We start from the raw sequence: 15,627 nt of genomic DNA, 5'->3' as shown, positions 1-15,627 counted from the left end.
TCTCTGCTCTGCAGGGAGCCATGTTTCCTCTTCTCTCTCTTTCTGCTTGCCTCTCTGCCCACTTGTGATCTCTCTCTGTCAAATAAATAAAATCTAAAAAAAAAAAAAAAAAGAAGAAGAAGAAGAACTGAAATTCTGAGCTTGGAAAGAAGGCTGAGAGTTCTAAAATCTTTAAGAGCTTGCTTGCTTCTTGTAGGAGGGCATTTTAAAAATATGGACAGATCCTCTCTAACACCTGTTGGTAGAACAGAAGCCTCTTTGCCCTCAACAGGAACAACAGGGTGTCTTTTTAGGATCTTCAGTTGTAGAGTTGACAAAATGGTCTGCACCCTTTCATGGCCATAGAGCTCGTCTGTCTCCCACCTGCTCTCCGCCCATATTTCAGTGCCAAGCAGCAGAGCTTTGAAGCTGGCACGCATATTGCAGACTGCCTGTGGCCAAGCAGCCTTCCCTTTCTGAGGTCTAATAAATACGTGCAGTATTGAGAGAACTCAGGAGAATCTCATCTTCTTGGTGCCTATAAAATTATGGAACCCCACTCATCTTGAATGAGACCAGTAATTCTCAACCACTCGAGCTTACTCTTTACACCTTTTTTGGTTAAAAAATTCTCTCTCTTTCCATATATATATAGAATGCTTTAAAGTTTTTGATCTTTTGAATCATGTAGTTTTTTGTTTGTTTTTTTTTGAGAATATGTTTTTTAAGAAATAAGCCTAAGGGTGCCTGGGTGGCTCAGTGGGTTAAAGCCTCTGCCTTCGGCTCAGGTCATGATCTCAGGGTCCTGAGATCGAGCCCTGCATCGGGTTCTCTGCTCAGGAGGGAGCCTGCTTCCCCCTCTCTGCCTGCCTTTCTGCCTACTCGTGATCTCTGTCAAATAAATAAATAAAATCTTAAAAAAAAGAAAGAAAGAAAGAAGCCTAGTGCATCATGGTACTTCACGGTGTGTTGGAGAAACAAAGGCAATTAATAGGCTCAAATTCCATTTAGATTTGTAAGAAACCTAATGATATTCAGGAAGATACTAGAATGTATGGGGTACCAACCATATACCAGGCTGGGTGCTAAGTGCTTTATATGTTTTGTCTTATTTATTTACTCCATCACCAGCCCCAAGCAGTAGGTATTATCTTCTTTATATTACAGATGAAGAGATTAAGGCTTGAAGTGGATAAGCAACATCTATAAGGAAACACAGCTAGCACTTGAATATTTGCTTTCCCAAATGAAAATTTGCTTTCCCTCCCACTTCCCTGAAAGTGGCAGGTCTGGATGTCAGGTGTGTCTGACTCCGGATTGTTCTATCTGCCATATCGTGTAGCTTCTACAAATGGTAGTCATTATTAATGTATTATGTATTAATGTATTAAGTGAAATACAAACTAGAAAAAAAAGGCTACCAGTTTCTTATAATAAAAGAGTTCTATTTCAAAACTATTTTCATCGCTTTCAGATCCTCATGAACAGTATTCTTTTGACCATCTACAACCAATTTTCTGTAAGAAACCATCTTATTCTGCACAGTCTGACTCTGTCATGTCTAACTTACTGATTGTTCTTCCTAACAAAAATAACCCATCTTACTTTTTTTGCAATAAGACTGCTGAGCTGGCCTAAGGTGTAGTCATGTTCATCCCAGTGTGTTGTCCTCCTGTGGATGACTTGCTCCCTTTTTCTTTCTCTCTTTCCTTCCTCATTTACATTGTAAACTCAACCTGTTCTGTTGCCAGGTGCTGTTGAAGGCAGTGGGGCTCTAACAGTGAACAAAACAGGTGAGGTGCCTGTCCTTATAAAGCTTGTGATTATTGTGGAAGAACAGACAGTAAACCAACCCCAACATTGTGTGTGTTTGTGTGTGTGTGTGTGTATGTGTGCGTGCACTAAACTATGGTATGTGCAAAGTGGAAAAATGAAGTCAGGTCTGAGGATCAAGAATGGGGAGGGGCAGGACTAGAGTGTCTGATTCAGATGGAGTCGTTAGATAAGACAGACCCCTCAAAGAAGATGACCGGGAACAGCAGTTGGAAAAAGTGAGGGGGCATCCTTCAGGTAGAAGCACTTCAGATCCTAGAGTTGGGAACGTGCTCCATACATCTGATAGTCAACAAGGAGGCTGGCACAGCCGGACCAGGGGGAGGAAGAGGGCTTGTGCTAGAGAAATGGAGGAGAGGGATGGGCCCTGGAGCTGGGTGGTGTGGAGTCTGGCAGTGCGAAGGTAAGGATCTGAATTCTGTTCTAGGAGTGATGGATGTCCACCAGAAAGATGTCAGCAGGGGAGTAGTGTGGTCTGATGGAGGATGGCCAAGGGCCGCTTTGACTGCTCTGAAACACATTGTTAGAGGGCAAGCGTGGAGCGGAGAGAGCAGCTGGCAGGTTGGGAGGTGAGATCTCGGGCTGGGATGGAGGAAAGCACTTCACATTTGCAGATGACCCAAAGCTTCCTGAAGACAGTGGCTCATAATTTGGATGACAGAATCGGTTTTCAGAAAAATTATGCCGTCCTCGTACCGTGGGTTCTCAGTGAGCGTTGACAAAGGAGGGCGTGGAAGCCCACCACGTGTATACACCGCAGGGTGAACCAACTCTGGTGAAGGAGAGGAGAGCCCCTCTTACCTGTAGAGATGGACGGATATGGTCAGCAAGGTGATCTCAGGTAGGATCATCTTTTCCCTCTTTCCATCCTGCAAGAGGTCTCCCCTTCCCCGTGCAGATAGAGAAACACTTGTAGCTGTGACTAGATGTTGATACTGACTTCAGTAGGTGATGTTCTTGTTTGGATTCCTGCCGAATGCCAGACAGTGGGGCAAATTATTTTCATGGATCATCACATTTCATCCTTACAGTAAACCTGTCTGAAAGGTACCTTTGGAAGCTCTGTGTTGTAACTGAGGAACTTGAGATGGGGACATGTTAAATAACTTTCCCCAAATCATAGAGTGTTCATAGAGCCCAGCGGAGAGCAAGAGAAAACACAGGATTCAAACCCAGGCAGTTTGACTGAAGACCTAGAACCTTTAACCACTGTGTTATACTGCGAATCTGATGAGCGAAATAATAATGTTAGTATTGTAATTTATGCAAATTATTGGCTACCTATGGAGGGTTTTTTTGTTTTTTGTTTTTTGTTTTTTGTTTTTAATGGGTTGGAGTCTTTTGAACTTATTCTATAAGAAAAACCCTGCTGAGTTTTATACCACTTCAACTATGGACCTTGGAGATGCAATCCATTCATAAATTGGGGGAATACCTGTATTTGCTTACATCCTGGATTCAACATTTTAGAAGAAACAATGCCAAACTGTGTTTTTTTAAAATACTTTATTTATTTGACAGACAGAGATCACAAGTAGTAGAGAGGCAGGCAGAGAGAGGAGGGGGGAAGCAGGCGCCCTGCTGAGCAGAGAGCAAGATGCAGGCTCCATCCCAGGACCCTGAGATCATGACATGAGCCGAAGGCAGAGGCTTAACCCACTGAGCCACCCAGGTGCCCCCAAACTGTGTTTTGTCCAAAAGGTGGTCCTGGTGCCAGACCTGAGCAGCATGTCATCTGAAGGACAGCTCCATGAGCTGGAGAAGTTTAATTTGGAAGAGGAAGGCTTTTAAAATGCACCAGAGGCTTTCTCATTGCTAAAATGGTAAAACCATAAACCCCATTATGATCTTGACACCCCTAAATAAACATCCTACATGTTCAGATCAGGTCTTGTGGCTTTAAATTGCATTCACAGGGGCGCCTGGGTGCCTCAGTGGGTTAAGCCTCTGCCTTCGGCTTAGGTCATGATCCGAGGGTCCTGGGATCGAGCCTCGAGTCGGGCTCTCTGCTCAGCAGGGAGCCTGCTTCCCCACCCCTCTCTCTGCCTGCCTCTCTGCTACTTGTGATCTCTGTCTGTCAGATAAATAAATAAAATCTTTAAAAAAAATAAAAAATAAATAAAAAATAAATTGCATTCACACTCTGATGACTTCCAAATTTATATCTCTGACTAAAACTCAGGCTCTACATTCATCGATGCTCTGCATCTTCCCTTGGTGTCTTACAGGCATCTCGAACTGACCATGGCCAGTACTGAGCTCCCTTCTGCTGCCATAGACTGGCTAATGCCCAGTCTTCCCAGCTCAGGATGGCACCACCATCCGTCCACTTGCTCAGACCCCAGACCTCCCTGTTATATTTGATTCCTCATTTGGTAAACAGACTCCATGTTCAGTTATCAGTCCGTCCTCCTGTGTCTGCTTTCGCTCAGTGCTCCGCACCACCACTCAGACCTCTCTAATTCACTCTCCTCCCTCCTGATCATTCTAGGCACGCAGACATGTCAGGCATTTACAGGGACCCCCTCTGCCCACCCCAGAGAGTCTCACTTCCTTCAGGCCTATGCTAAAGGGAATAACGAACCTCCAAGAATGTCTACATCCTGGTCCCCAGACCTATGAATCTGTCATCTTCTGTGCAAAAGGGACATCATAGATGCGGTTAAGGTTAAGGACCTTGAGTCACAGAGCCTATTTTGGATGATCTGGCTGAGTCCAGCATCATCATGGGAGTCCTTCAAAGTGGAAGAAGACGCACACAAGCAGATCAGAGAACATCTAGAAGGATTGCTGCTGCTGGCTTTGGAGATGGAGAAAGGGGGCCCCAAGACAAAGAATGCAGGCACCTTCTAAAAGCTGGGAGCTGTGTACTCAGCTAACAGCCAGCAAGGAAATGGGGCCCCCAGTCCTGTAACCACGAGGAAAGGAAACCTTTTCTCCCAGTGAACCCCCAAAGGGAACACAGCCCCATCAGTACCTCAATTTTAGCCCCATGAGACTTGAAGCAGAGAAACCAGCCAGGCACATAGGACTCCTCACCCCGACAAATGTGAGAGAAGAAATGGAGCATTATGTTTGTACAGCAGGAAGAGAAAACTAATACAAGGTCTCTGCGCAGATAGGACTTGATCTGTAAGACCTTGCCTGACCACCCCACATGACGCTTTCATCCAGGCCCTCTCTGTCCTCATTACCCGGTTCTGTTTTCCTTGGTAGCACTTACCAGCTAACCTGCATTTACCTGTGTGATTGTCTGTGTCCCTCTTCAGTGTTTTAAATGGAATCTTACGGTCTATCACTGTTGCGTCTCCAGGGACTAGAACGAAGCCTGGCATGTGGTTGGTAATTATCCTTGTTGAGTCACTGAATGGAGCTTGCTATTTGTCTGCCATCTAGTGTCTTACAGAGTTGCTGTCTTTCTAGGTTGGCTGCACTTAACACTCAGCTGCTCCCTCCTGTATCTGCTACCTCAGGCCCTTAGCACTTGCATGCCCTTCATCTTTGCCTACCTACACTCTAGGTCTGTTCAGAAACATCGGCTCTTGAAAGAAAGCTTCCCAGATTCTGGAGAGCAAATCCTATTTTCCCTTAATGCACACAGATTTTTTAAAATATGTGTTTTTTATTGAATATAGCTCATTTAGCTTTTTATTGCCTTTATGATTTGTATCATACATCAGAATTATACATTGTCTTGGCTACTTTATTAGTTGCTCTCTTTCTAGTGTGTAGGCACCATAAAGGCTGGGATGATGGGTTTGCTAACCACCATTTCTATAGTAGTTGATGGGGGACTGCAGAACCAGACTATGTGAGTTTATAAATCCACTCCTAGTTCTGTGTCTAGGTTATGGGCCTCTGTATGGTTTGATTTCCTCACATTTTGAGTGGGAGTAATAATAGTACCTACCTCATAGGGTCTCATGTGGGTCAAGCCATTTAAAAAATGAAAGTGCCTTGAACACCGCATAGTACGTAGGAAGCACTCAAAAAGCATCTCGGAATGCACCAAGACATTAATTATCCCACAAACTGAAATCATGTGACATGCTTTTATCATTTGTATTTTAGGAATGGAGATACTATGACTCTGAGATGTTTAGAGATTTGCCTAAATTAGTAAGTAGTGCAGATAAAAATTTATCTCTTCTCCTGCTTTCAAAGCAGGATATAAAAGAGAATAATAAAGCTCATTAAACATCTGTCTTTCAGAATGCTTCATTGTTTAACATACTGTTTGATGTATTGTCACAACAATTCAGGTAAGCAAAGAACCACCACTATTCACTTTCTACAGAAAGTCTGAGTCAAAGTTATATGATATTGAAACTAATGAAAAACTGTGTTAGCCCATCAACATGTATGACCTGATGTATTTGAGTGCGTTTTTCTCCTCACCCTGAATTGATTGATTGAATTTGTGTCATATAGATGCAGCTTAAGAGGAAAAGAAAAATGAAGACTTCATAATCAAATAGTCAGTCAGAGAGCTGCAGCTAAAATTAATACTAGGGTTTAGACTGAAAACCTGTAATTTTATAAATATCACTGAACTCAGGAAAATTTTCCCTTTATAACCAGAGAGATTTAAAACTAAAACACTTAGCAGAGACAATGCCATTATTAGGATTTCTGAAAAATTATATATATATATGGAATATATATATATATGAAAATATATATATATATGGAAAAATATATATATATATGGAAAAATTTCCAATACTACATAAACATGTAAAAGGGAAAACAAAATATATCAAACACCTTCTAGAATCATAAGTGAGTTGAAACATTGCTGATTTAAGCACCCAGACTCTAAATAGTACATCCAAAGCTCTGTTTCTTGATGTCTGAATCTTGGAAAACCCTTAGTGTCCTTCAACTTTGAATTAGAAACTGAGTTTATGCACCTCTGCCCTGTATTACCTCCCCTCCATACTCGGTTCCCACTATGCATATGATTTCAATTTCATCATTAAAAATGAACATCATGGCTTTATATTTAGTACACTGTAACTTGAAGCACTTTCCTGAACGATTTTTAGCGGCTTTCTTTGCCTTCCAGTTCTATAAGATGAAAACAATTTGTACCCCGTTTGCTTTTCTTTCCCCACTCACCTCCTGTTTTCTGCTAGTTACTTCATTACCTTTTATACCAACAAAAAAATGTTTACAATCTGTTCTGTGAAAAGAATTGTCTTAGGTTGTGTGGATTGATTCTAAAAACCAAGTACAATAGTTGGTGTTCCCAATATTATAATTATAGGTCTGTGTATGTATGTTTAAGTATATTTTCACTGTGTAATCAAATGTTTGGAAATGTGGAGGATGAAATGTCTTCTTATAAATTATGAAATCTGCTCAGTGGAAACTGTTCCCAGCATTATCTCAAACAGCCACTCTTTTTTTCTTCTCTGGACCATACCAAATATTGTTTCATTTATTTTGCTTTGTATTTGGAATTGTATCCATTTTGTTTGGTTGGTTTTCTTGGACTCTTTAAGCAGCTTTTTTTTTTTTCCTTCACAGACCATCACTAAAGGCTTATTTTCTATAATTCCTATTTCTATTAATTTCTATAATTCTACTTCTATAATTGATATTAATCATATCAGTTTTCTTCAGCATGCTTCTTGGAACCCTCTGGCTTCTTATTCTAATTTGAATATTGTTCAGGCTACCAAGCTGCCATTTTAGGATTTTTCTAGCATTTTCATTCTAGGTTAGGGGCACAGTTTTTTGGCTTCTTCTTTACATTCTTTTGTGTTTTTTTTTCAAGATTTTATTTATGTATTTTACAGACAACGATCACAAGTAGGCAGAGAGGCAGGTAGAGAGAGAGCGGGAAGCAGGCTCCCCGCTGAGCAGAGAGCCCGATGTGGGGCTCCATCCCAGGACCCTGGGATCATGACCTGAGCCGAAGGCAGCGGCTTAACCCACTGAGCCACCCAGGCGCCCTAAATATTTTTTTTTATTAACATAAAACATATTACTTGATTCAGGGGCACAGGTCTGTGATTCATCATCTTACACAATTCACAGCACTCACCATAGCAATACCCTCCCCAGTGTCTATCACCCAGCCACCCCATTCCCCGACACCCAACCCCCCTGCCCAGCAGCCCTCAGTTTGCAGACACGAGCAACAGAGTGGCCTCTGAGGAAGCTGTGTCCATGTGACCATGAAACCCCTGTCTGCTTCCTGCTGGGAATGGCCTCAGCTGCCTCCTAATAACAGCCACTGGATAATGTTGCCTTCCTTTGTATTCATTTACGGTGTCCCAGCATCATAGTCTTTGATGATGACAACAGCAGTGGCTGGCCTTCTGTATTATTGTTAAATATACTTTTTGATAGATACTTTGGTATATATTTTTATATATTTATTATTTTATTGTATATTATATATTTTATATATCAAATATAAACTATCCATTTAAAATATTAAAATATATTTAATATATTTAAAACTATATAAACAAATATATAAAAATGAGTATATCAAATATATAAAAACATATTACTTTTATATATTTTTGAGTTCTTCTATTCATTGACAGTTCTACATCTTCAGTTATTTTTTGCAAAAAGCATGTGGGGATTTGGGAACACCTGGGTGGCTCAGTTGGTTAAGCAGCCAACTCTTGGATTCAGCGCAGGTCATGATCTCAGGGTCCTGGGATTAAGCCCCACTTTGGGCTCCCCCCTCAGCAGGGAGTCTGCTCAAGGATTCTCCCTCTTCTTCTGCCCCTCTCCCCACTTGAGTGTATCATGTGCACATGCGTGCTCTTTCTCAAATAAGTAAATTAAAAATCTTTTTAAAAAAAGTATGTATGGGGTATTCATTTTCTGAGTTTGCTCACAGCTGAAATGGCCATTTTGTGCCTTTCTATGTGAGTAATAAATTTAGATGATTATGAGATAATAGTCTAGTAAAACTTTGCTGATACTGTTCTACATTTTGTAGGGAAGGCATTTAGTGTGGCAGAGAATAAGTTTGGGGTCATCCTAATCTTTGTTCCTGCTTTTTTTCATCTGTATTTTGCCACTGTTTTTTTTTTTTTTCTTCATTACTGTAATTAAAAAAAAAAATTCCAGAGTAGGCAGAACACCTTATTTTTCCCTGTGATACAGTAAATACTTTTGATCTTCCCAGCTTAGGAAACTTAGATTTCTTTTTTGTCCTTAATATTTCCTCTTGCTCTAAGTTTGTTTTTCTTAATTAGTTTTTGTTCTTTTGTCAGAGATTTTTCTTATTTGGGTGGGGGGAGGGTCCTTTTGGTGTCATGAATTTTCTTTGCGAAGAGGCATCGTTTTTAAAAAAACACATTTATTAGTGCCCAGTTCTTACGGAGCTGTTCTCTAGTGACGATTACTTATAGAACTGTTCTTTTTCCTTAGGCAGTGGTTTATTTGAAACAGTCTTTTTTAAAAAAAAATATTTTAAAATTCATGAAATTTATATGTTTTCTAAGGCATGAAGAAAGCTATTAGCAGTTTCTCTGCAACCAAATATAATAAAATTAATAATGCCTCTCAGTTGATCCGTTTGGCATCTTGGATTAGAAGAAATATGATTTAAGCCTCAGAATAAGAACAAATTAAATTTTTACATGTTTTATTGAACTGTATACCTAGTTATTGAATATCGTAATAATTTATAATTAGAGGATTTCTTACCATGTTTCCCTCATAAAAGAACTGTCCTATGAATTCATACATGTTAAGAGCCTAGCTCTCTTGGGGACACCTGGGTGGCTCAGTTGGTTAAGTGACTGCCTTTGGCTCAGGTCATGATCCTGGAGTCCTGGGATCGAGTCCCAGGATAGAGTCTCACATCAGGCTCCCTGCTCGGCAGGGAGTCTGCTTCTCCCTCTGACCCTCCCCCTTCTCATGCTTTCTCTCATTCTCTCTCTCTCTCTCTCTCAAATGAATAAATGAAATCTTAAAAAAAAAAAAAAAAAAAAAAAAAAAGCCTGGCTCCCAACAGGCACACAGTAAATGGCTCTTTTAGAGGTGTAGCTTTTTATAAGTGAAATAACAATCTTTTAAATTTTATTTTATCTGGGGCGCCTGGGTGGCTCAGTGGGTTAAAGCCTCTGCCTTCAGCTCAGGTCATGATTCCAGGGTCCTGGGATCGAGCCCCACATCCGGCTCTTTGCTCAGCAGGGAGCCTGCTTCCTCCTCTCTCTCTGCCTGCCTCTCTGCCTACTTGTAATCTCTGTCTGTCAAATAAATAAATAAAATCTTAAAAAAAAAATTTAAATTTTATTTTATCTTTCTTGTTTATTCCAAGTCAAGAAAGAGAGTATTTCAAGCCCAGAGTTGATTTTAAGCCTACAGTTAATATTTGGGGCATGTTGTTCTAATTGAGCAAATATTAAACCATAAATAAGAAAAGTCATATTTGAAGCTGGTAGTTGTCCTTTGTGGTTATCTCATGTTCTCAGCATAACAATTTTGTGACCCAAAGCATTTGGAGCTCTGGACTTTAAGCTTTATTTGTTTTGTGTGTGTGTGTGCTTTTTAAGAAGATTTTATTTATTTATTTGACAGAGAGAGAGACAGAGAGCCTAAGCTGGGGGAGTGGCAGGGAGAGGGAAAAGCAGACTGCCCGCTGAGCAAGGAGCGTGGCATGGGACTTGATCCTAGGACCCTGGGATGCTTAACTGACTGAGCCACCCAGGCACCCCAAGCTTTATTTGTATATAGAATCCCCACCTATAGTTGGAAGGCATTTAAATTATTTATTAGATATTTTTAGCCTGTTACAGGAAAAAATTTGGTTTTGCTTTGCTTAGAAGTTAATAACTTTGTAAAGTATGAGCTTCTGAAGTCAGGAGGCTATTCTGCCTGGAATATGAGTTAAATCCTTCCTTAGCTTAGGTTTATTTCATCTCTTAAAACACATTCCTGGAAAATTGGGTATAGACCCAAATTTTGAAATATTTTATCATAGACTTCCAGATCGCAGAGATACTATCACAAAGGGGAAAAAAAAAAACTGGCTCTAACGTTTAATGAAAACTACAATTAGGAATGGAAATCTTGTCTTTAACGTATCTATTTTCCTTTTCAACTAAAATATAATGACTTAATAATGTTCCCAGGACTGTGTCTAGAATTTAGTCACCTGAACAATATAATTTGTGTATGTGTTGTTGTTGTTTTTTTTAAGCAAACCTAAATGGAAATCTTAATATGTTTTTTTAGTTACATGAAGCCTTCCTTGCTTTATCCAGAGGGATTTCTGGAAGTCTTTGAGGACAAGGATATCTCCAAGAACAGAGGGTTAGACAGGGAGGTGGGACCTCTGTGTGATTTTATGTGAGATAGTTGGAATGGAAACTTGTGCCACTATACAAACTGGTTAAAACACATCCAATTAATTCTCATTTCACTCACCAGCTTGCCAAAGTGACCAATAGCCAGTGTTGGTTAGGATGGGCCAGACATTCCATATCCTGTTAGCTGTTGTGTAACTTTGTGGATTGGGGGGGGTGGTAAATTGGCAAAGTTTTTGGTAATTTATCCTGTGTGTGTGTGTGTGTGTGTGTGTGTGTGTGTGTAAGTATGTGTACAGAAACAAGGATTATGTCTATATTTATATATAAATAAAACACATAAACATATACAGTTGGCCATTGAACAGTATGGGTTTGAACTGTGTGGGTCTACTTTTATGTGGATTTTTTTTTTCAATAAGTATAGTACAGTACTCTAAATGTATTCTTTATGATTTTCTTAACATATTCTTTTCTCTAGCTTACTTTATCGTAAGAATACAGTATACAATACATGTAACATATAAATAATGTGAACTGTTTATGTTAACAGGAAGGCTTTCAGTCAACTGTAGGCTATTGGTAGCCAAGTTTTGGGGGGGTCAAAAGTTATACATGGGTTTTCGATTGCATGGGGGGTTGGTGCCCCTAACCCCCATGTTGTTCATGCATCAACTATATAAACATCCATATATACTTGAGTGTGTATGGTACAAAATAGTACAGTGACTTCATATCTACCTTAGGGTCCTAATTAATTAAAGTTTGGTAACAAGTATATATAGGAGTACTAGGTAGCCATTAAAGAATTAGGCATTGCAAAATGTGCTGATAAGTTATTCAACATGTACTAAAATAAAAAGGTAAAAAATAAAATTCATAGAAGTGAGGTAGTAGGACCCTATGATATGGCTACAGTTAGTGTAAGAAAGCAACAACTTCTGTATACATGTGTACATACAGAGCTTATATGTCTGGGGACAATTTGTGAAAGAATTCTTAAGATCCCTCTTGAGTTGGCATGGACTACACAAGTCTCTTATGTAAGAAACTTAAACTTTTAAGTTTACAGTCTTTGGAATTTTTGAAACCTCTTTTGATAAGTACATACTATTTTCTTTTTTTTTTAAGTGAAAGCCATACAAGCTAACATTTGGAACCACATTATAAGGAGATTGAGGGGGCAGTGTGGGCACAGATCCTGACAGGAGGAGGTAATATAAAAAAGTATCCTTCTACTCTACAGAGTTGTATGCTTTTTATAGAGATTATTGGTCTGGTTCCATTGAAAGGGGCACAGCCTCCAAAGATTTGAGAATAAAGACCTCATGACACCATGAGCCCTGGCCTTGCCAGGTGTCTTATGCTCCTCAGAAGCCCATCTAGGGGACAGAACCTCCAGGGAGGAATGAATGGAAGAGCTGTTAGTCTACTGTTAATTTTGTCCTACTACTGAGGCAAGACCTTTTTGAGAACTCTAACTAATGTTTCATGAATTATGAGGTTTTCTACCCTGGCATTTGGTAACAGGCTGTATGCCCAGTTATCTGTAAGCTCTGAGCACCCTTCTCGCTAAGGTCTTCTTGTCCTTGGGTAAGTTTCCCCAATGCCATGTGTTGACAAGGGTTCAGCTAAATGCTGGAGGGAGACCTCTGGCAGGTCACTGAAGTCCTGTCTGTGTGCAGCTCACTCTGGCCCAGTACCCTGTCCACGGAACTGGCTTCCCCTCACTTCCCCTCAGGGCTCTGATTGCGTAACCATAGGGCTCAACTTCGTTTCTTTTGTCTCTCACTCTTCTTCATTTCCTCATGTCTGATGTCTTGAGAGCCATCTTTTCCATATATTTTGAGTTGTTTCTGGTGGGAGAGTGAATCTGCTCCCTGTAACACCATCTTGACCAGACGTGGAAATCACCCTGCTCTAGGCTTTAATTTTCAAAAAAAATCTGTAAACAGAAATTAAAAAAAAAAAAAAAAAAAAGTCCTTGTCCACCCACTCCCAGTCTGAAATTCCAGAGGAAGCTACATTCAACTTTTCCGGGCATTGGTGTCCAGGTGTTGCACCTCTGACTGCTACTCTGCCTGAGGAGACCTTCTCTGACACTATGCTGTCTGAAACAACACCCTCGTTCAGCTCTGTGTCATTACCCTGCTGCCTTGTTCTCCACAGGGCTTTTTATTTCCTGACTTCATTGTATTCATTCATATATTTATAGTCGACCTCCCTCACCAGGTGGGAAAGATGCACCTGGAAGCCTGGGCTCTTGCCTCTTTTGTTCACTGCTGAATCCCCAGAGCCTAGAGCAACCCCTGAGTGCTTTGCAGCCCCTCAGTAAGTATCTGCTAAATAAATGAACAAATGAATGAATGAATGAATACCAGATGCTGTGCTGCATGCTTTCCCAGCATTTCTTGTGCTGTCCCTACCTTAGAGGTAGGTAATAGCTACTCAGAGTTTGCCAAAAGAACAAAGCAGGAGAAAGATTTTCCAGGGAGCAGAGACAACATGTATCAGAAACTTACTAAAACAAAAACAAAAACAAAACCAACAACAACAACAAAAAGAAACTACGGCTGTGGAATTCAGGAAAATAAGATTTGTTACATTGGTTCCATTTCTTCCTTCACTTTGTCCTGGAAATTCTGATTAACCAACTTCCTTCCCAAGATATTAAATGTAAAAGTAGTCTGAACAATATAAGGTATACCTTTTTGAAGTAGCAACAAAATAAAAATATTAGCATGAAAACGTACCACGCAGGTACATGTGTGGTGTGTGTGTGTCCAAACCGCCTCCCCACCCCCACCCCCCATAAACTGAGTGACTGAAGAGTAACTGAGGAACATGGTAATGGAGCCATCTGGTCGATAGAAGGGATGACATTCCATGAGGCAGCTGCTGTGTAATGTGTCTCATCCCCGGCCTTCAAGAGGGTGACCCAGTAGGTTGAGCCTTTCCGAGTCTTCAGCTTTCTGCTTCTGTGGCTTCTGCAGCAAACGTGCCAATTAAAGTGGTGGGCTTTATGATGACGCCTCCCGTAACTGGACTCGGAGCATAATTTCATTTCTTTCCTGCCGTTCTGCAGATGGAAAGTACTTCTCCCGCTCCCACATTGTCCTGATTGAACTCTGGGGCCTGACGCTAAAAAGGCACTCTGTGTCCTATTAACCAAGCCCGTGTGTTGAAGCTGATCTTCTCGTGTCCGTGTTTCTCAGGGTGTTTCCCTCCCCCTCTTCCTGGCAGCGTCTTTGAAGGAGAGGAATTTTCTTTGGTGAATTAGTGAACAGAATATTTTTCTTAAAAACGGTAGACATACATTCGAGACTTGGAAGCCTATGGATCTGTTTTTAGAAGAGAGTATTTTCACAAATTGACCAAAGGAAAGTATTTTTTAAGGAGGTTTCTTGAAAAAACCAAATGTTAGTATAAGATACTGATTGAACTGGTATTTACCAATTCTTTAATAAAAGCAGGTTTCTTCAGCTGAGTCATATGACACAAGATTTTGTTTCTGATTCAAAAAAAGTACAAATCTACAAACACATTATGTGTTTGATGATATAATTTTGTCTTTTCAAGAAAAGTCGTACGAGTCAGGGAGCAAGGTAGAGCCATAGGGAATGTGTTTTCATAATGACAGTTTGTGCCCTTGTGTTTCATGAGCTAACTTAAGTTTTCTTTTTCTTTTTTTTTTAAAAGATTTTATTAATTTATTTGACAGACAGAGATCACAAGCAGGCAGAGAGGCAGGCAGAGAGAGAGGGGGAAGCAGGCTCCCCGCCGAGCAGAGAGCCCGATGCGGGGCTCGATCCCAGGACTCCGGGATCATGACCTGGGCCAAAGGCAGAGGCTTTAACCCACTGAGCCACCCAGGCGTCCCTAACTTAAGTTTTCTTTAGAATTAAAGTCAGCATGCTTCTAATACTTTCTGCTGTCCTGTGATCTCAACTCTGGTTTTTTCCAGAAGAGCAACTGAAACAAGAAATTAGGCTTACGAACCCATTGAACAATATCCATCATCTTGGCGTTGTCTACGACTTGCTCAGCAAAACAGGAGTCAAAGACACCCTCTTGAAAATAACAGATCACCTTCTCATCCATTCTCACCCAGCGTCCTGCCCTTACCCCAGCGGAACATTGTGTTTTCATCAGCATTTCACAATGTTTCTCATCCCTTGCTCCCAGTCTTGACCCGCTAACCTAAGAATCAAGAAAATGTCATGTTAGTGCCTACTAATTAGCACACTCAGAGAGCCTTTTCTTCTGGCCTTTCAACCTTCTGGAGGTGGGAGCGCAGGCTGTCACGGGCATCATGCCGGGAAAATGAGCCTTTACTACATTTTCCCTGTTTTGCAAACAGCAGAATAAGGCCCAGCTGAGACTAGAGATGAATATGCAGGTTAGGAAGAAATTAACCTAAAATGCACTGCCATTTGCCTGATTGTCTTAGAGATGACACAGCACGGCCGTCATCGTCCTCATACCTGTAATGGGATGCTGGGGCCTGTCCCTTCTCCCAGGCTCTCAT

At 40.7% G+C, this 15,627-nt stretch overlaps 1 protein-coding gene across 4 annotated transcripts in view; it reads left to right on the top strand.

Annotated features, from left to right (window-relative positions):
* SNX24 (sorting nexin 24) overlaps positions 1–15,627 on the top strand; it is a 157,543-nt gene that overhangs the window by 71,655 nt on the left and 70,261 nt on the right. The gene's annotated exons all lie outside the window — the stretch shown is intronic.

This window comes from Lutra lutra, chromosome 5, assembly GCF_902655055.1.
Source record: "Lutra lutra chromosome 5, mLutLut1.2, whole genome shotgun sequence".
NCBI lineage: Eukaryota > Metazoa > Chordata > Mammalia > Carnivora > Mustelidae > Lutra > Lutra lutra.
This window is presented reverse-complemented; position numbering and strand designations above follow the sequence as displayed.